The following is a 22469-nucleotide window of genomic DNA, read 5'->3' on the forward strand; positions in this document are numbered from 1 at the left end:
ACCATATCATGAAAGGGCCCGCAAACCAACAAGACTACTGTAACATAAACACATTTACAATGCGACATACAGGCATAGCCGAAACAAACTTATAAACAACCCATATACACATGTCTACAGACCTCTAAGAGTTATGAACAATAACATATGGCGGGACAGGGCCCCTATCGTACCCTTGAATAAACAAATGCCGACATCAAATGACCAGTACCAAGAGCTAGGCTCCAGAACAGTGGAGCCCTTCCAACATAGCTGAGCGGAAATCCTAAGCTGGAGGATCTCCAAAATAAACATCTATGCCTGTGGTCATGAAATGCAACCCCTCGGAGAATGGGGGGTTAGTACGACATATGTATTGAGTATGCAAATAATAGCACATCATAACTGAGATAAAAACTAAGACAGGGATGCAGAAAACAAATATAACATTTAACAACTCACTGTACCTGCATCTTAGGACATGTAGTCATATATATTTTGATACACTGTACCCGACCCTCTAGTGAACTTGGTGTCATAATCATTTCATCATCTTAACATGTCATTATATCATCATATATATTACTTCATCATATCGTCATATACTTCATCATTTTATCGTATACAGTATAATCTTATCTTATATGTCATCATACTACATCCGGTTCATTATATAGCTCGAGGTCACAAATATATCACTATATTTTCATATGCATGCCTACATAAGGTATTCGTCCCTTTAGTGAGGGACTCGGTGAAAAGAGTGGTGTACATTATTGTTACACCCCGCACTCTCGAGCTCGAAATGACTTCTTAAAGTTCTTAGAAGTCATCATGTAAGCCGGATAAGCTACGACACTATCAAATGGCTCCAAGAAAAGGAAAATGTGATACCCTATAGTAGAGAAGGTTGGAAATAGAGTCATAAGAATCCAGAAGGAATTGGAGGCCAAGTAATGAGTCGTAGGAGTCGATTTACCTACGTAAGCTACTAATTTAGAAGTCTTATACGCTTGGATTGCTTAAGAACATACCAAGCTTACGTAGCATGGATTACATAGGCTCCTAAAATAAGACGAGATTACGAACCCGCCAGGAAGGGGAAAAGATGACATGTGGCAGCCAATGGGGGAGCGGCACATGGCAGAACCTCAAGGAAGCAGGTGATGAACCTACTTAGGTTCAAGTAGCTGATGCAGCTGCTTGGGGGGGGACCCCACTGCCACGTGGTATCCCCTAGTTGGCAGCATGATACGGTGGCCAATCATAGCTTGACACGGGTCACCTCCAAGGCATCCCCATATTTTTGTTGTATAACTCTTAAGGTAAGTTTTTTATCCAAAATTTCAGCAAACATAAGAGAAAGAAAGAGAGAAAAACGTTGGAGAGTCAAAGAAGGCAGCCACGACTTAAGAGAAAAACTAAGGTAAGTTTCTAATTTTCTCTCCGTGAATTAATTATATACGATGTTCCTCAACCCTGTGGAGTTGTATATATGTATATTATTATGTCTACAGAATTAATTCTTCATCTTGGAACTTGAGAGAAAGTTGAAAGAACAAAGAGGGAAAATGTTAAAAACTAGTTAACAAACCCGTTTTTGGAGGGGACAGTTCTTAGTAATATGAGTATAACTTCTTGTGTATAGCTTCGTTTCAGGTAATTCAATATGTTTTGGAAAGGTATTTTATATTTATATAACTTTCATGTAGACTTTAAAATCCAGTTTCTCCTTTATATTCTCGAAAAAGGGTGATGAAGTGTAGAGGAGGTACTTCCCAGATTTTGGTTTTGGAAATCTTACACGGACTGCTGTTGGTGTTTTGGGCATATGTTTTTGTACATAATTGATGTAGGGGTGATTATAAATTGTATTTGACCCTACGATATATGTATATAACTTTCATGAAGGACGTAAATCCTGTTTCCCTCCATTACTCCTTCGAAACAAAGCAACAACGTAAAATAGTAAGCTGTCCAGAATTCACATTTTGATAGTTTTTAGTGAGTTGTTGCTGCAGGGGTGTAATGTATTGTTTCAGGGTCTAAATGCGTTCTAAAAGGGATGTGTATGCTGCTGGTTTCATCCACACGACCCCTCATTGCGTATAATGAAAGGCGTTATAAAATAAAGGCTAGACGCCCTATTGTGATATCGTATTTTTGAATAAGTCGTTTGGAGTTATGTTGTATATTGTTGGTGTGAATTGTTGCAGGTTGTTGTTGTTGGTTTTCTGTAGGTCTTAGGGACATAATTGGAAATTTGGATAGGGCACGTTATAGGGTAGGTGCTGCCCAATTTTCATCGACGCCTTAGCGAATAACAGAACTAGTCGGGGAAATGACTAAGGAAATAGATTCCATTGATACTAAGGTGTAACCTAGGGTGCTGGAAAGTAAAAGGGGTTGATATTCATATTAATTTCATGTTGAATAGGTTCAAAGGACGGCGAGGCAAGCAGGATAAGGAATAATTCAGACAAGGTATGTGAAGCTTTCTTTTGGCGCATTTTTGGAATAAGTATGTAGAGCTATTCTTCTTTTCTTTTGGCATGTCGTAGATGTAAGATATAAATGATATGTATATGACATTTGGGATTCAATCCATTCGTAATGCCCATAGTATGAGTCGAGACTCTCGTTTACATCTTGATATTAGAACTCCTGCAATAACTGAGTCATTGCCTTTAAGTCTTCTATGTGATGAAAACTAGTACATATAAGCTCTGAGTATAATTCGTGACTTGTAGTCACTTCTGACAATTAAAAACCTGAAAGTAGTCAAACAATTATTCTCAAGCCTGCTATATAGTGAATAGTAAGTATAGATATAAGCTCCTTTTCTTGAAGGCTTTGAAATGATCAATGTCTCTGATTGCATAACTGCGTCTCTGATTGCATAAACCATGTTTCTGATTGCATAAGCTATGTAGTATTGTCTTGATGCATGTTTGTGATTCCTGATGCCCCAATTAATGTAACCCCTAATGAAATCTAAAGGGCACTTTGGATGAGTACCTTCCTGGTCTTTAAGTGATGGTTCACCTGAGTGTTTCATTGAGTATCAAAGGGTGACTTAGTTGCATATAGTTTCTCATTACTCTACTTGTACATACTATAACCCTACTTTCTTCCCGTCCCACGATGGTCCGGATATAATGTCGGGCGCAGCTTTACTACTTCTCCCACCGCATCCTGGGCCGGATGTATATAGTTCCACGTACGAGAAGACAATGTCGTACGTGAGGTGTGATAAATGTTATATGTTATGACGATATGATTATTCATCGAGTCTCGGGCCGGATTTAATATGATAGTATATGTGGCGAAATAAGGAAGGAACATCGAGTCCCTCCTTAGAGGGTTAGGTACGGTATGTATATTATGATGGTACGCTATAAACCTACACTACTCTATTCACTGAGTCCCTCACTAAAGGGTCGAATACTTTATGTAGGCATATATATGAGATTAGAGTGATACATTTGCGACCCCGAGCCCTGTAGTGAACCGGATGTAATACTATGACATACATGATAAGATCATACCGTATACGATGATATGATACCTTATATGATGATATGATACCGTATACGATGATATGATATAATAAAATACATGATGATACGATGACATGTGAATATGAGAAAATGCTTATGACACCGAGTTCACTAGAGGGCTGGGCATATAGTATAATTATGTGTATGATTTACGTGTCCTAAGGTGCAGGTACAGTAATTCGTTAAGTTGTTATACTTGCCCCCTGCATCCCTATTTCAGTTATGGCCTCAGTTACGATGTGTTATGCTTTACATACTCAGTACATATATCGTACTGACCCCACTTTTCTCGGGAGGCTGCGTTTCATGCCCACAGATATAGATGTTCATTTTGGAGATCCATCATCTTAGGAGTTCCTCTCAGCTATGTCGGAAGTGCTTCACTGTTATGGAGCCTAATTTTTGATATTGGTCACTTAATGTATATATTTGTACATTCAGGGGTACGACGGGGGCCTTGTCCCGCCATATGTTGCTGTTACTATTCTTAGAGGTATGTAGACATATTTATATGTCGGTTGTTATAAGTTTGTTTCGATTGTACCTATACGGCTTGTTGTAAATTTTTTTATGTTACGGCAGCCTCATCGACACGTGCCCTTTCATGATATAATACAAATGAAATAGTCTATATGTACATGAAATTTTTTTAAACTATTAAGGTTTTGGTATAAAGTATCACATCACACACGGTTCAACTTAAGTGTAGCTGATAAATACACATAAGAGGGTCAAGGTCGGGCCCAGTCGCTGCTTATTGGGTTGGTTCATGACAAAAGTGGTATCACAGCAGTTCATCCTTGGAATGTCTATAGACCGTGTCTAGTAGAGTCTAGTTTATTGGTGTATTGTGCACCACATCTATAGACAGAGGCTACAGAACATTTAAGATATTACTTTCTTTCATATATAAGATTGTACTATAGAGCAGAGTTATAGGAAATGAAATTCCTCATACTAACCTGCGATTTTTTAGCAGGAAGACAACACCAATAGAAGAAAGTAACTGAAAATATTAGATGTTACGAAGTACACAGGTAAGCAAAGGCACGAAGGACCTATGTCAGGTAAGGTGTTGCAATACAATTTATATATAAAGTTTGAAAATGAAAGGAAAATTATACAGGAAAGTGCAACAAGTGTAGTTCGAGGGGACATACGAGGTAAGTCCATTTTCATACTGCTAATTGTGGGCGCCCTGTGTGGCTGCGATATGAGATGATATGAATATATATGTGTGCCCTGGGTGGCTGCGATATGATACGATACAAATATATATCTGTGTGCCCTGTGAGGCATTGTTGGTATTTTCTGTGTGCAGCTATTGAGATAGTAAGAAATACAGAGGAAACTCTGCCTAAATTTTCCTAAAAATAAGAGGAGAATGAGATACAGGGCAGTAGTATGTCTTGGAAGGTTGTTCTCACAACAATGATGAAATTTGACTAAATGAGTATGGCTGACCTCGATAAATAAGTTAATTGCTGAGTTAATGGCAATAGAAACTAGGAGGTCGATACTAGAATAGTAGAACGAAGTTAGAAACGACCTATAAGCCAAAGAAGATGACTCAGAGAGGATTGATAGATCAGGATAAAACGATATAGTAAGGCATCGCCTGAAGTGATACATAGGGATAAACTATGACAAGTTATAGTTGAAGGAAGTAACAGTATCGTTAAGACAAGAGTACGAGGGATAAAGAATTGTGACGGATATGAAGTGTTAATAAGACAGCTTGTGAATCATTAAGGATAATACCAGCTAAGAAAGGTTGGTAGCCCATAGTAAGAATCGTGAAGAAAGTCAAGCGGTGTTATACTATGGGACTGAATGTGAATAGGGTACCAGGTGAATATAACATAAACTGTTGTGAGAATAAGTAAAGCTTAGCAAGGAAAGTTTCGAATAAAGGTTGTGTGATGATAAAAAGGATAGCTAGTACAAGGAAATAAAGAGTAATGTGGAATTCCTTGCGCCCAACCAAAAATGGAAATGAGCAGGAGGAATAATAAAGAAGTTATAATATAGGCATTCAAGATAGATGTGATTAATTAAGTATGAGTACCGAACAACAAGAGAGATAGACAATTACGAATTGAAAGTATAGTATGATGAAAGAGTAATAAGATAAGGCCCCTATTACAACAAGAGAGATAGACAATTATAAAGGCGTGTTAGTACAACAACACATATAGAACAGAGTAAGCCAAGAGCAAAAAAACGAAGAGAGATAATGACTAAAATGGAACGCACTTCATGCAAATAGCACAAGAATAGTTGTGCTGCCTATGAACATTGGCATCTTAAGAGTAAGGTCAAGGGATTACTCGATAAAAAGAAGTCGGTAATAGCAGTGTGATGGCCACACTTAGAATCGATTAAGGAAAAGTGTAAGATGGTTGGAGGCAGAACTAGTAAGATATAATTGATATTAAGGGGAGAAGCCATAGTGGATCCCTGACCTCGACTGAAGGAGGTAAGCCGCTAGTATAGTGATGCTAAGGCATTTTCTGAATTTCTCTATGTACCTACACACGTTTGTGTAGGAATTACAGTATAATGTATGGTAATAAAACTAGAAGGAAGATCTCAGTAAAACAGCAAGATAACATACCTAAGGTGTTACAAGTTGAATTAAGAGGAGTTGTGTAATGGTTTAAACTAAGAGGAGCATCAGAGGTTTGATAGCCTGTTACAGGGGATGGGAATCCCGACTCGAGAATGAAAGGCGATTAAGGTAGGTTATAGTCCAAGCTGACCTCACACTCTATGGAAGTATAAGTTTATATGGGTTATGATGGATAAAGCTGCCTATGAGTGGAACCTACTATCCGATTTGAAGCAATACATTCAGTTTTCACAGATTAATACTCCGCAAGTATATAAACGACCCTCCTAGAATATTTCCCGGGGAGGATGTCTATGTAACAGGGAGTTATCGTATGAGGGGCAACTTATTGCCATCCTGGATCGACAAATTAAAAGGCCTGCGAACTATGGACGTAGCTTTTGTCAAGATGCCATGGCGGAGTAAAAATCATGAAGAAATAACTTGGGAAACTGAAGAGGACATGAAACACAAGTATCCGTACCTATTCCCAAATGTCTATGGGTAAACCCCCACTCCTGGAACTCATATATTAATTACTTGGATGAACATGTATGTTATTACAATAGAAGGGAATCTCCCTACATTTTGTATAAAGTCTTAAGGGAAGTTTTATTCAACATTCGAGGATAAATGTTCTAAAAGGGGGAAGAATGTTACACCCCACACTCTCGACCTCGGAATGTCTTCTTAATGTTCTTAGAAGTCATCATGTAAGTCGGATAAGCTACGACACTATCAAACGACTCCAAGAAAAGGAGAATATGATACCCTATAGTAGAGAAGGTTGGAAATAGAGTCATAAGAATCCGGAAGGAATTGGAGGCCAAGTAATAAGTTGTAGGAGTCGATTTACCTACGTAAGCTACTAATTTAGAAGTCTTATATGCTTGGAATGCTTAACGACATACCAAGCTTACGTAGCATGGATTACATAGGCTCCTAAAATAAGACGAGATTACGAACCCGCTAGGAAAGGGAAAAGGCGACACATGGAAGCCAATGGGGGAGCGACAAGTAGCAGCACCTCAAGCAAATAGGTGATGCACCTACTTAGGTTCAAGTAGGTGATGCAGCTGCTTGGGGGGGTGGACCCCACTGCCACGTGGTATCCCCTAGTTGGCAACATGATACGGTGGCCAATCATGGCTTGACACGTGTCACCCTAAGGGGCTGACACATGTCACCTCGAAGGCAGCCCATGTATTTTTGTTGTATGACTCTTAAAGTAAGTTTTTTATCCAAAAGTTCAGCAAACATAAGATAAAGGAAGAGAGAAAAATGTTGGAGAGCCAAAGAAGGCAGCCACGGCTTAAGAGAAAAACTAAGGTAAGTTTCTAATTTTCTCTCCGTGAATTAATTATATATAATGTTCCTCAACCCTATGGAGTTGTATATATGTACCTTACGATGTCTACGGCATTAATTCTTCATCTTGGAACTTGAGAGAAAGTTGAAAGAACAAGGAGGGAAAATGTTAAAAACTAGTTAACAAACCCGTTTTTGGAGGGGACAGTTCTTAGTAATATTGGTATAACCTCTTGTGTATAGCTTCATTTTGGGTGATTCAATATGTTTTGGAAAGGTATTTCATATTTATATAACTTTCATGAGACGTTAAAATTCAGTTTTTCATTTAGCATCTTGAAAAAGGGTGATGAAGTTTAGAGGAGATACAACCCAGATTTTGGTTTTGGAAATCTTACACGGACTGTTGTTGGTATTTTGGGCATATACTTTTGTACAGAATTGATGTAGGGGTGATTATAAATTTTATGTGACCTTAATACACATGTATATAACTTTCATTAAGGACGTAAATCCTGTTTCCCTCCATTACTCCTTCGAAACAAAATGACAAGGTAAAACAGTAAGTTGTCCAGAATTCACACTTTGATAGTTTTGAGTGAGTTGTTGCTGCAGGGGTGTAATGTATTGTTTCAGGGCCTAAATTCATTCTAAAAGGTATGTGTATGCTGCTAGTTGCAGCCACACGACCCCTCGTTGCGTATAATGAAAGGCGTTATAAAAGAAAGGCTAGACGCCCTATTGTGATATCGTATTTTTGAATAAGTCGTTTGGAGTTATGTTGTATATTGTTGGTGTGAATTGCTGCAGGTTTTTGTTGTTTGTTGGCTGTAGGTCTTAGGGACCTAATTGGAAATTTGGATAGGGCACATTATAGGGGAGGTGCTGCCCAAATTTCATCGATGCCTTAGCAAATAACAGAACTAGTCGGGGAAACGACTAAGGAAATAGATTCCATTAATACTAAGGTGTAACCTAGGGTGCTAGAAAGTAAAAGGGGTTGATATTCATATTAATTTCATGTTGAATAGGTTCAAAGGACGGCGAGGCAAGCAGGATAAGGAATAATTCAGACAAGGTATGTGAAGCTTTCTTTTGGCGCATTTTTGGAATAAGTATGTAGAGCTATTCTTCTTTTATTTTGGCATGTCGTAGATGTAAGCTATAAATGATATGTATATGAAATTTGGGATTCAATCCATTCGTAAAGCCCTGAGTATGATTCGAGACTCTCGTTTACTTCTTGATATTAGAACTCCTGCAATAACTGAGTCATTGCCTTTAAGTCTTCTATATGATGAAAACTAGTACATGTAAACCCTATCTCTTCTTTCCTTTGTAATGGCTTAATTTTAAGTGAAATGATATATGATATAGATTTGGAGAAAATTCCAATTATGAGCTCTGAGTATAATTCGTGACTTGTAGTCACTTTTGACCATTAAAAGCATGAAAGTAGTCAAACTATTATTTCGAGCCTGCTATATAGTGAATAGTAAGTGGAGATACAAGCTCCTTTTCTTGAAGGCTTTGAAACGATCAATGTCTCTGATTGCATAACTACGTCTCTGATTGCATAACTATGTCTCTGATTACATAACCATATCTCTGATTGCATAAACCATATTTCTGATTGCATAAGCTATGTAGCATTGTCTTGATGCATGTCTATGATTCCTGATGCCCCAATTGATGTAACCCCTAATGACATCTAAAGGGCACTTCGGATGAGTACCTTCCTGGTCTTCAGGTGATGGTTCACTTGAGTATTTCATTGAGTCTCAGAGGGTGACTTAGTTGCATATAGTTTCTCATTACTCTACTCGTGCATGTTGTATCCCTTCTTTCTTCGCATCCCACGATGGGCCGGATATTATGTCTGGTGCAGCTTTACTACTTCTTCCACCGTGTCCCGGGCCATATGTGTATAGTTCCACGCACGAGGAGACGATGTCGTACGTGAGGTGTGATATATCTTATAAATTATGACAATACGATTATTCACCGAGTCCCGGGCCAGCTGTAATATGATAGTATATATGGCGAAATAAAGAAGGAACACCGAGTCCCTCCTTAGTCCGGTTACGGTATGTATATAATGATGGTACGAATAGATATACACCACTCCATTCACCGAGTCCCTCACTAAAGGGTCCGGATACTTTATTTAGGCATGCATATGAGATTAGACTGATACATTTGCGACCCCGAGCCCCGTAGTGAACCGGATATAATACGATGAGATACATGATAAGATTATACCGTATACGATGATATGATACTGTATACGATGATATGATACCATATATGATGATATGATAAAACAAAATACATGATAATAAGATGACATGTGAATATGAGAAAATGCTTATGACACCGAGTTCACTAGAGGGCTGGGCACAGTATATGATGATGTGTATGATTTATGTGTCCTAAGGTGTAGGTACAGTAATTCGTTAAGTTGTTATACATGCCCCCTGCATCCCTATTTCAATTATGGCCTCAGTTACGATGTGTTATGCTTTACATACTCAGTACATATATCGTACTGACCCCTCTTTTCTCGGGGGGCTGCATTTCATGCCCACAGGTACAAATGTTCATTCTGGAGATTCGTCAGCTTAGGAGTTCCTCGCAGCTATGTCGAAAGTATTTCACTGTTCTGGAGCCTAATTTTTGATACTGGTCACTTAATGTATATATTTGTACATTCAGGGGTACGACGGTGCCCTGTCCTGCCATATGTTGCTATTACTATTCTTAGAGGTTTGTAGACATATGTATATGTGGGTTGTTATAAGTTTATTTTGACTGTGCCTATACGGCATATTGTAAATGTTTTTATGTTATGGCAGCCTCATCGGCACGTGCCCTTTCATGATATGGTACAAATGAAAGAGGCTATATGTACATGAAAAAGTTTTAAACTATTGAGGTTTTTGTGTATAGTATCACATCACACATGGTTCAACTTAAGTGTAGCTGATAAATACGCATAAGAGGGTCCAGGTGGGGCCCCAGTCGCGGCCTACGGGGTTGGGTCGTGACAATTATAGCATACCATCATCATATATACATACCGTACCCGGCCTTTTAGGAAGGGAATCAATATTCCTTCTTTATTTTTTCATTCATACTATAACACACGTACCATCCTATAACAACACATACCATCATATCATAGCCTTCCTGAGACTCGTTGAATAATCGTATCGTCATAACATATTACTGTGCCTAACATATGGAATCATCTCCTCATACATAGAACTATACGTACTCGTCCCAGGACTCGGTAAAAAAAGTAGTAAAGCTTCGCCCAATATAATATCCAGCCCATCGTGGGACGCGGAGAAAGAAGGGTTACAGCATGCACGAGTAAAGTAGTAAGAAACCATATGCAATTAAGTCACCCTCTGAGACTCAATAAAACAGTCAAGTGAACCGTCACCTGAAGACCAGGGAAGTAATTATCCGAAGTGCCCTTTATATGTCATTAGGAATTACATCAATTGGGGCCTCAGGAATCACAGACATGCATCAAGAGAATACCACATAGCTTATGCAAGCAAAGACACAACTTATGCAATCAAAAACATTTATCACTATAGAGCCTTTAGGAAGAGGATCTGGCATCTCCACTTACTATTCACTATATAAAAGGCTCGAGAATAGAAGTTTAACTACTTTCAGACTTTTAATATTCAGAAGTGACTACAAGTCACGAGCTATACTCGGAGCTCATAATTGGAATTACCTCTAAAACCATATCATATATCATTTCACTTATAAGTAAGCATTTCAAAGGAAAGAAGAGATAGTCTTTACATATACTACTTTTCATCATATTGAAGACTTAAAGGCAACAACTCAGCTATTGCAGGAGTTCTAACATCACAAAGTGAATAAGAGTTATGAATCATACTCAGGGTTCTATAAATGGAATTATCCCCATATTTCATATACAAACCACTTAAGACTAAGACATGCCAAAAGAAAAGAAAGATAGCTTTACATACCTCTTATCGATTGCTTTTAACCTAGCTTGTCTCGTTGTCCCTTTAACCTATTTAACACGAAGGTAATACGGAATTCGGGCAGTATCTCTACTATAACTCGCCCTATCCAAACTTTCCATTAACCTCCAAAACATAAAATCCATATTAACCACAACAAACAGAAGACAATACATAATTACACCATTTCAACATTACAAAAATAATTCCCAAACAGCCCGCTCAAACTACGACTCCAAAATACGGTTTTCAATCTTTATTTCATAAAATTTCAACCACACAAAATGGGGCGTTATGTGGATGCAACCAGAAGAACTTATAAATGTATTTAGACATTTTTCCATCCCCGCAACACTACAAAATAACTCCCAATACAACACCACAATAACAACGACACTAGCCAAACTTTAACCCGTTAGAATATCATCAAAATAGCCCCTATACGGACTGCAACATCCTTCATCCGTAACGTATATATTTTCACATTTTCAACTCATATTTACACCTCCATAACATGATTTAACATTTACCAAAATGTGGGAGAAGAGAATCAAGCCACACCTTGCTAAAAATCAACTTCAGAAGCTCCTTAACATGCTGAAAGTTAGCGGACTATTTCTGTCACTTCTTTGCTGCCCCAAATAATTAATTCATGTTATTAAACACCTTCACATGATTGAGTAATACCTTAGATAATTAATTTATAAAGTGGAATCGGAGGACTCACCTTAATCTTAGCCAAGTCGTGGCTATCCTCTCTTCTCCTCAATGTTTTTCTCTGAATTTTTTTCAACTTAAGGATGCTAAAAAGTGAGAGATTAGTCATAAGATAAGGTATATATATCTTTCTTTAGAGAGTGACATGTGGCAGCCCCCTAGGGTGATACGTGACAGCCCCTAGGGCGCCACCTCACCCCATGCCTCTAATCCTTGGCTGCCATGTGGCAACATGGGGTCCACCCAAGTGGGTGAGTCACCTACTTGGTCCAAGTAGGTGCATCACCTAATTGCTTCCAAGTAGGTTCTACACCTCCTTCCGCCTCTTTCTTGAGTTTGTAATCTCTTCTTACTTTAAGAGCCTATGTATTCCTTGCTACTTAAGCTCGACATGTACTCAAGTAGTTTAGTTATGTAAGACGTCTAAGTTTGTAGCTTGCGCAAGTAAATCAAGTCCTAAGATTCATTACTCGACCTCCAACTCCTTCTGGATTCTCATAACTCTATTTCCAACCTTCACTATTTTGGGTCATCACATCCTCCCTTTCTTAGAGTTATTTGGTAAGGTTATAGATAATGTGGATCACATGATAGCTGTAGAGAAGCTAGATAGGTGTTCCCATGTACCAAAAGTGTGGGGCATAACATCCTTCCCCTCTTTAGAACATTTGTCCTTGAATGTTAATTAATCTCATAAGGTCTTCCAATGACTTTGAGAGTTCTCTATAATAGTTGTCACATATAGGGATCTTATTTATTAACCCAATCAATTTAGGAGTTTAGGTCACCTATAGACGTCGGGAATAGGGATAACTATTTCTTTTCCATCTCTTCTTTGTCTTCCTAAGTCAATCTTTTTATATTTTTATCTTGTCACAAGACTTTGATGGAAGCCACATTCTTAGTTTGCAACCTTCTTATTTGCCAACCCAAGGTGGCGATAGGTTTCTCCTTATAAGATAACTCCTCTGTTACGTGGACCTCGTCCATGGGAAATACTCTGAAAGGGTCATTTATATATTTGCGGAGCATTGACCCATGAAAAATTAGATATATTACTCCCAAATCGGATGGTGGGTCCAACTTATAGGCAGCTCTGCCCATCCTACAACTGATTTGATGAGGGCCAATGTATCTTGGGATATGTTTCCCCTTCTGGCCGCATCTCACTACTCTTTTCATTGGTGAGGCTTTTAAGAGCTCCCAATCTCTAACTTTAAACTCTACGGGTCGATGTCAATTATCTGTGTATGACTTTTGTCAACTCTGGGCTGTTAATAGTTTTTCCCTAATAAACTTTACTTTATCAATAACTTGTTGGATCACATCTGGCCTGTCCATTTCCAAGTTGGGATTCTTATCTCCTGTAATAGGTTTTCAGGCTTTTGATGCTCAATCTTGTTTAAGCTATTTCACAATTTCTCTTATGCCAACTTATAATACTTTAGGTATATTCCAATGTGCCTTTACTAAGATTTCCTTTCTAGTTCTCTTACCCCGCATTATATTGAAATCCTTACACGAGCATGTGTAGGTACTAAGTCAGTTCCAAAGATGCTTTAGCATTCCTATATTAGTCTTTATGTAGACCCTATATTATCTCTTACCTCCTTCAATTTATGTCAGGGCTCACTATGGCTTTTGCCCTCAATACTAACCATATCTCAATAGTTTTTCCTCAAACTATCTCATACTTTTCTTTGATGTACCCAAAATACTGCAATAATATTATTGTTACTGAGTTCTTATTGTTTTTATCAAGTAACCACTTGATCTCACCCTTAACATACCAACATTCGTAGGTTGCAGAACTATTCTTGTACAATTTATACCAAGTGTGTTCCATTCTAATCATAGTATTTCTTCCTCTTAGCTTATTCTTCTCTACACATTTCATTATACCGACATGCACTCGCAGTCTAGTTTGTCACACTTGCTTTCGCTTCTCTTACTTACCCTTAAGTTTTCTCCTATTCTACTATAGAAGAGATTTTTCATCCTTTTTTTTTGTTACTTATACATCATAATATCAGTAGCCAGTAACTCTGTTACCCATATCTTAACCTTTAGTCCAGTATATACTGGCTATCCGTTACAATGTCTTTAAGTTCTCATTATGATTCTCTTATCGTATTAATCCCCTTTGTATGTACCCATTCTATGATGTCATATTGTTTAAGGTCTTTACTAATAGTTCTCCGCACGATCTTAGATATCATGACTCTTAACCGCCCATTGTTGGCTTTTAGATCTTGCTGACTCATTCTAGTATTGGATCTCACTTGAAGTTTAAGTATTCACGTTAAAACGTTGTAATACCGGTTGGTTTCATATCACGCTTGTATGTCTTATAACCACTTCGCCTCTTTAGGGTGTATCCATGTCATTGTCTATTTATTTTAAACTTTCAAAATATATATGAGTCTTTTCTAGCATGTTTAGCATACTGCACCATATCCATGTCTTCCTTTATATCACCTATACTTTAGGTTACCCATGTACGAAACCCTAATACAATAATGAGCTGCTTCAAATTCTCTATATATCATATAAAATCTTATCTGATGGTTGGTACTCGAGTAATGTAATTGACGTAGCAATTTATCCCAAGCCACATTTTATGTATTCTGGTCAATAGTCAGTTAATACTTGTAGTTGCTTCAATCCTACTTAGGCAGCACTTATATTCCTATGATCAGTGTCCAAAATTCTCTTGAAGTAATATTTTTGTCCCAAACTATATTGCACCATTTTTTCCTCAAGTCTATTGTCTTTGTCCTATAAGGATTTTCGTATTTCGAGGTGAGATTATGTGCACGCAGTACCCTTCTATGCCTCATGACTTTCATACTTATTGTGTACCCGATGTTATCTTCTACTCTCACTCAGAATCATAGCAGTTTGGTTTTAATAATGGTCTTGTCTTATCACCTTTTCATCGTACTATACCTTCAATTTGTAGCTGTCTGTTTCCCTTTGTGTCCGATACTCATACTTAAGTAACTATGTCTATCTTGAGTGCTTCCTTTAGTAGTCCTTTTATTTCTCATTTTTTTAAAACATCTTCTATTTACATCTACTTGTTCTTAGCATACTAGTCATTTTTGGCATTCATCTTGTCTTGTTGCTCACCTTTACTTTCGTTACAACTTGAACTTTTATTCTGAATCTTGCCTATAAATCTGTGTAAGTCTTCTTATTCATTCTCTGTTTGCTTTTCTATTTTCCACAAACCACGTCATATCTTTTAGTTATTTCCTTACTAGGATTTACTTATTCTAATAACGATCTTCGTTATATTCACAAGATATCCTGTTCACATTCAATCTCATATTATAACACTGCTTAACCTTCTTCACGGTTCTTACTATGGGTTAATTATACTCGGTGAGGTAAACACACTTAACCTTTTTCTAAATCCTCCCTTAGTCTCACCAGTATTTTCCAAATTCCTTTTCCACGCCAATATTGACCTCCTCATTACTATTACCATCACTTCAGTAATTAACTTATTTCTCAAGGTCAGCCATACTAGTAGTTTGGTTAAATCTCATTCTTATTATGGAAAAAGCATACTACAGCCCTGTATCTTAATCTCCTTTTATTTCTAGGAAACTTTGGGCAGAGTTTCCTCTATATTTGTAACTATCTCAACACCTGCACGCAGAAAATGCCAACAATGCCTCACAGGGCCAACACATATATTCATATCATATCATATCGTAGCCACATAGGGATTCTAATAATAATAAGAGTATAAATCGGTGGACTTACCTCATACGTCCACTCAAACTGTACTTGTTACACTTTCCTATCTACTTTTCCTTTCACCTTTTAACCTTACATGTCAATCATAATTCAATACCTTTCCTGACATATATCTTTCATACTTTTTCTTACCTGCGTACTTTGTAACTTCCAATATCTTCATTTACTTTCTTCTGTCGGTGTTATCCTTCTACTAAAATTAGAAGTTAGTATAAGGAATTTCATTCCCTATGACTCGGCTCTATCGCACGGTCTTAGATATGAAAGAAAGTAACTATCACAACTCAACCCCATAGGCCGCGACTTGGGTCTGACCTGGACCCCCCGTACACATATCTATTAGCTGTGGTCATATTGAATCGTAAATAAGATAATATCATGCAACAGAACCCTACTGGGCGATAATATTTTCATAAACCTGTAGCCCTTTTCATTTGTATCACAATATAACAGGGCACGCAAGCCGACAAAGCTGCCATAATATAATCACATATATCATATATCAGGTAGACCCAGCTAAATCAAACTAACATACACAACCCACATATACATGTCTGCATACCTTTAAAAATATTAACGATAATATATGGTGGGACAGGGCCCCCACCGTACCCCTGAATAAACAAAACAATTTTATACATCAGTAGATATTATCAAAAACTAGGCCCTGAAACAATGGAGCCTCTTCCAGCTGAGCTGCATGGAATCCTAAGCTGATCGAATCCCAAAACCTATATGTGTACCTGCGGGCATGAATGCAGCCCCCGAAGAAAGGGGGTTAGTACGACATATGTACTGAGTATGTAAAACATAACATAATACAACTTGAAGCATATCTGAAGTAGAGAAACAGGGGATAAACTATCAAAATTGGAAACCTGTACATGTACTCTATGAGTTATAAAAGCATGCATGCTCAAATTATACAATATAGCTGGCCCTTTCAGGGATCCGGTGAATCATATCTGTAGTATCAGTATTAGGCCCCGCGCCATCATCACCTTATTATAACACATAATCAACATATATATACATACATACCTGACCCTCTAGTGCAGGGCTCGGTAGACAATGCAGTGAGTTGTGCATGATAGCAAACCCATCTCGGGACTCGGTGAAAGAAGTGTTACGGTATACACAAGAAGAGTAGTGAGAAACAAAACACAGTTTAAATCATTATCTGAGAGTCATTGAAGTCATCAAGTGAACCCTCACTTGGAGATTAGGGCAGAAGGTATCTGGCGTATACTCTTTAACTGTCACTAAGGACTATGTAAAAAGGAGTCTTTAGAAATCTTAGACGTATGCCAATGTGAAATATCTTATAGTAGTCTGAGCTTTGATTATCTCAGATCCTTTCCTTTTTTACAGATAAGAGTTTAGTTGAATCAATTGTTATACACTCATATAGAAGACTAAAAGATAGCAACTTACTACTTTAAAGTTTAACATTCAAAAGTGAGTGAGGGTCCTGAAGTCATATTCAGATTCTGGGAATTGAATTACCCCCAAATCTCATATCATATCCTGCTTACATCTAAGACATGCCAAAAGAGAAAAGATAGGCTTTACATACCTATACCAAAAACATACCAAGAGAAGCTTCACATACCTCTTGGGAGTTACTCTTTGTCGTGCTCGTCAAGTCGTCCATTGAACCTATTCAGTATGAAAGTAATACAAATATCAACTACTCTTAGCTTTCCATCATCTTAGGTTACACCTTAGTATTAATGAAATCTATTTCCTTAGTCGTTTCCTCGACTAGTTCTTTAGTTTGGTAAGGCGTTAATGAAATTTGGGCAGCACCTCTCCTATAATGTGCCCTATCCAAATTTCCAATTAGGTCTCTAATACCTACAGCCATCCAACAACAACAACTTGCAGCATATGTTTAAGTAATCCACACCAACAATATACAACATAAAATCCAAATGACTTATTCGAAAATACGATATCACAATAGGGCGTCTAGCCTTTATTTTATAACGCCTTTCATTATACGCAACGAGGGGTCGTGTGGCTGCAACCAGTAGCATCCACATCCCTTTTAGAATGCATTTAGGCCCTGCAATAATACATTACACCCCTGCAGCAACAACTCACTCAAAACTATCAAAACGTGAATTCTAGACAACTTACTATTTTACCTTGTCGTTTCATTTCGAAGGGGTAATAGAGGGAAACAGGATTTACGTCCTTCATGAAAGTTGTAGACATGTGTCTTAGGGTCGCATAAAATTTCTAATCACCCCGACATCAATTTTATACAAAAATATATGCCCAAAACACCAAAAGCAATCCGTGTAAGATTTCCAAAACCAAACTCTGGGCAGTACCTCCTCTACACTTCATCACCCTTTTTCAAGAATCTAAAAGAAAAAATTGATTTGAAAGTCCAAATGAAAGTTATAAACCTATGAAATAAATTTCTAAAACATATTGTATCACCCAAAACGAAGCTATACACAAGAGGTTATACCAATATTACTAACAACTGTCCCCTCCAAAAATGGGTTTGTTAACTAGTTTTTAACGTTTTCCCTCTTTGTTCTTTCAACTTTTTCTCTAGTTCCAAGCTGAAGAATTAATTCCATAGAAATCGTAATATACATATATACATATTCACGTACTTAAGGAACATCGTATATAATTAATTCACAGAAGAAAATTGAGAAACTTACCTTTAATCTTCCAAAGCCATGGCTGCCATCTCTCTCACGTTTTCTCTCTATTTCTTGGACTTGTTTCAGCTCCAAAATGACTTACTAGTCATCAACACCCATATATCCACATTTTAATAAGGTCCCACGTGGCATCCCCCTAGAATGCCACCTAGGGTCATGCGGCTTATCACATGCCGCCATGTGTCAGCGGGGTCCACCCTCCCAAACAGGCAAGTGAGTCACCTTCTTGCTTGTCACCTACTTGCTTGAGGTGCTTGCTTGTCACCTTCTTTCTTCACTTTCGTAAGTTTGGAAACTAGTTTTTTCTCCCTCTCGTAGGTTCATCATCTCACCTTATTTTAAGAGCCTAAGTAATCCGTGCTACGTAGGCTTGATATGTCTTCCAGTAGCTCAAGTATATAAGACTTTTTCATTAATAACTTAAGTAGGTAAATCGAGTCCTACGATTCATTACTTGGCCTCTAATTCCCTCCGGATACTTATGACTCCATTTCCAACCTTCTCTACTATGGGGTATCACATTTTCCCTTCCTTAGAGTTGTTAGATAGTGTCGTAGCGTATTCAGCTCATATGATAATGTCTAAGGAACTTATGAGACATTCTGAGTTTAAAAGTGTGGGGTATAACATCCTTCCCCCCTTTAGAATATTCATCCCTAAATGTTAAACAAAACTTCCCTTAGCACCTTACACAAATCGTAGGGAGATTCTTTATTGTTTCCATAACACCTACTCCTATCCAAGTACTTAATATATGAATTTCAGGAGTTGGGGTTACCTGCTGACTTCAGGAATAGGTGTGAATACCTGTGTTTTATGTTCTCATTAGTTTCCCTATTCATTCTCTTTCTGGTTTTGGTTTTTCCATCGTATCTTGACGGAAGGCACGTCTTTAGTCTATAATCTTCCAGTTTGCCGGTCTAAGATGGTGATAGGTTTTTTTTTCCTTACAAGATTCCATCTCTTGGACATCATTTATGGAATATACCCTGGGTGACTCGTCAGTACTCTTGCGAAGCATTCCTATCTGATAGACTAGAGCATAGTTTCCAAATAAGGTGGTAAGCTCAACTTACCAGCATGTTGCCCACCTTATGAGCAACTTGATACAGTCTAATATATTTTGGGTTAAGTTCTCTTTTCTAGGTGACTCCGTTATGAACATCCAATCATCCATTTGAACTCTGAATGTCGATGTCGATTATCTGTATATCATTTCTGCCGACTCTAGGTTGTTAGTCAATAGTTTGCTTAATCCTATTTAGCCTACCGGTTTAGTTTTTTCCCCAACAGGGAGACTTATACACTCTGCCTTACAACATCTTGTAGGGGGTCATCTGAATACTGGAACGGTATCCCTTCTCGTACGTAAACTCAATAAGTGGTGGACGATCGTCCCAGTTACTCTTAAAGCCAAACATATAAGGTTGCAATATATCTTCTAGCATTTGATAGTATACTCAGTCTATTCAGTAGTTCAAGGAAAAATACGGTACGAAGACCTGTTTGTGCTCCTGATCTCTTCTTGGACTGATCTCTAGACGTTAATCATAATTGAAGTCCCTCTATCTGAGATATTACCTGGGGTAACCTCACGGAAACTTACTACCTCCTTGTCCTATAACTTCACCTAGTTCCAGTTGCATAGGTGGTCTTACTTGAAAGCAAATGGGCTGATTCATTAGCCTTCTCGCAATAACCCGTATAGAACCCTACTCTTGAAGAGTATAGAATAGGTATGTGATGACGTTGATAATTTGGGAACCGTTAGTCTCGTATAGTACTTCTCGACTCTTTTCAGAACTTTAACTGGCATTCGATCTTTTGGGTCCTTCTTCCCTTCCTTTTTCCCAATCCTTAGGGTTGGCTACCGAATATTGTTGCAGTCCCCACATATAATGGATCTCGTAGTCATTCTATTCTTTGTCTAACATGATCTAGTATAACTCCGAAGGAATTTTGGCATATAAGCTCGTCATCCTGTAGTAACCAGTTAGTTCTGCCAGTTTTTCTTAGACCCTTTCACAATTTCCCTTACCCCCACTTGTAATCCTCTAGACACATTATCTTGTGTCATTCTTTACCTTTACAAAAATATAAGAGGGTACAAAAAGTATCCTAGCGTTACCTCGCTAGTCCTCATGTTTTACCCTGCCTTTTTCTCCCTTATCCTACACTAGATGTCGGGGTAGATCTCTGTTCCACTCGTGGCCATGTCTTACTCCACCCGTAGAAATAATTCCATCTCGGTAATTTGTCTTAACCTATCTTTGTATCTCTTGATAGTTAATTGCAACTTGGGCTCCCTTGCCTAGGACAATAGCTGTGGGGACTCCATAAGGTCCAACCACTCTTTTACTCTACAATTTTACACCTTCTCGGCAGAGTAGGTAACCTATGATCGAAGGAGCAGGTACTAATATCGTTAATCCACAAGTAACATTCCCTCCAGATTCTTCTGGCGCTGGAGTGCGAAGTGAGTCTTATAGTCCTGGTCATATTGTGGAATTTTCGACCTTGGGTATTGCTTCCTGTCATTTGTAAATTACATCAGCTGGTACCCTTACCTTTCGGGGTTTTGCTTTTTCTCCCTCAGAGTTGGCTACCAAGTGGTGTCGAAATTCCCTTGCCCACTGGCCCATATAGTCATTCTGCGGTTTTTCTCTCATTAACTGGTTCTATGTTGAAGAGTTATGGCATTTGAGTGCGTAATTAGTTAGCAATTAGCTAATCCTTCTTGTTTTGGTTAAGCCCTTGTTACAATTGCCTTAACGTATCTTATAATACTCTGGGTACATAATCTCATATCATTTCTCCGTCACTAGTTCAGATTTCTCCATCTCACGTGATCACACCAGCACTAACGCATTAAGTTCTATCAGAATTTTGAAGCTAAGCGTGCTAGGGCGAGAGTAATATTGGGATGGGTGACCTCCCTGGGAAGTCTTCGTGTCGCGTTTCATTGTAATCCGTGCCATAATGTGTGGGGCACTCAACTTAGCTCCACATTTAACTCAGCGTTGTTTCGTGAGTCTTTATGTTTTGCCCTGTCCTTTCATCTATTATCTTGCATCCAGTATCGGCATAGACCTTTAGCTCCACTATCCTCTATTCACTTTGTGTTCTCCTCATTTTCTACCACAGGAGACTTTCTATTCCTTTTTCTTTGGTTATTTATCTATCGCAACATCATTTGCGACTAACTCTATAATCAACATTATGGCTTTTGGTCTAGCATGCTGTCATCATCCTTCGTAATGTCTCTTAAGTTGGTTGATATCCTTTCATGGTTACACTCTTTTGTTTTTATACGCAGTCGCCTTCTAGTGTTATGTTGTTCAGCGTCTCGTCACAACTTCTTATCAATGCCTTATGTAGCATTCTGGCTTCCATCCAATTATTGGTAGCTTCCGGGCCTTTCTAACTTGGTTTGTCAAGATATTTTATTGAATTTTATACGCCCATCTCAAATATATTCCCATATCAATTGCCTTCACCTTACTTTTGCCATTTTCTCATTAACTTCCCCCCTTTAGAGGGTACTCATACTTTCCTCTGTTTGTACTTGTAGTCGTTCCAATTTCAATTAGGCAGTACTAGAATTCTGACGATAACTATTCCAGGTTTTCTTGAAGTAGTGGATTTGTCCTAACCTGTATCCTTTGTTTCTTAGGATGAATGGAAGTTGTGCCATTTATTCCTTAAGTTTGTCGTCCTCGTCCCGTAAGGGTTACACTATTTTTTGGGCGACGTTGTGTACACGCGTTATTTCTTTATATCTTAAGCTCCATATTCTTACTGCGTGCTCAACACAGGCTTTTAACTT

At 38.1% G+C, this 22469-nt stretch overlaps 1 pseudogene; it reads left to right on the forward strand.

The window, feature by feature from the left end:
• The first annotated feature begins 21484 nt into the window (after positions 1-21484).
• Positions 21485-21604, forward strand: LOC129897961 (5S ribosomal RNA; annotated as a pseudogene).
• Positions 21605-22469: the final 865 nt, after the last annotated feature.

The sequence above is a fragment of the Solanum dulcamara genome, chromosome 7 (assembly GCF_947179165.1).
Source record: "Solanum dulcamara chromosome 7, daSolDulc1.2, whole genome shotgun sequence".
Classification (NCBI taxonomy): Eukaryota; Viridiplantae; Streptophyta; class Magnoliopsida; order Solanales; family Solanaceae; genus Solanum; species Solanum dulcamara.